At 37.9% G+C, this 557-nt stretch overlaps 1 pseudogene; it reads right to left on the reverse strand.

Annotated features, from left to right (window-relative positions):
- Window positions 1-467: 467 nt before the first annotated feature.
- On the reverse strand, window positions 468-557 carry LOC118976109 (uncharacterized; annotated as a pseudogene).

Genomic DNA, 557 nt, shown 5'->3' on the forward strand with positions numbered 1-557 from the left:
TTTGTGGTAATTATTTTCCAGTTATAAATATGCATGATGTTAGATGGTGATAAATGCTATAGGAGCGTAAGGCGTAGGCAGATTTTCCTGCAACACAGTTAAATTAGGTTTAGCTAATGAGTGTATCCTATTTAAATAACAAAGGAAATACAGCTTTCACAATTACCTTTTTAAAAAATGAACTTTTATCTTTACAGATAAAACTGTCCAGGTAGCACAGAGCTCCCACACCCTCCTCCCCCCAGTTTTGCCTGTGTTAACACCTTGAAATAGTGTGGTACTTCTGTAACAGTTAAGGAGCCATCACTTATAAATGATTAAGCCCATACTCTATTCAGACATCCTTAGTTTTTACCTCCTGCCCTTTATTTGTTCTAGAATTTCATCCTGGACATCATACTATATTTAGTGTTCATGTCTGCTTGTGATCCTCTTTGTTCGGACAGTTTCTCAGAATTGCAAGTTTTAAAAACAATTTCCACATGTCATCCTTGCACAGGGGGCGTGCTAATCTTCTCCATGTCATTCCAGTTTCAGCGCAGGTGCTGCTTAAGCAA

This window comes from Sturnira hondurensis, unplaced genomic scaffold, assembly GCF_014824575.4.
Source record: "Sturnira hondurensis isolate 20B ecotype Veracruz unplaced genomic scaffold, ASM1482457v3 Scaffold0001547, whole genome shotgun sequence".
Taxonomy (NCBI): Eukaryota; Metazoa; Chordata; class Mammalia; order Chiroptera; family Phyllostomidae; genus Sturnira; species Sturnira hondurensis.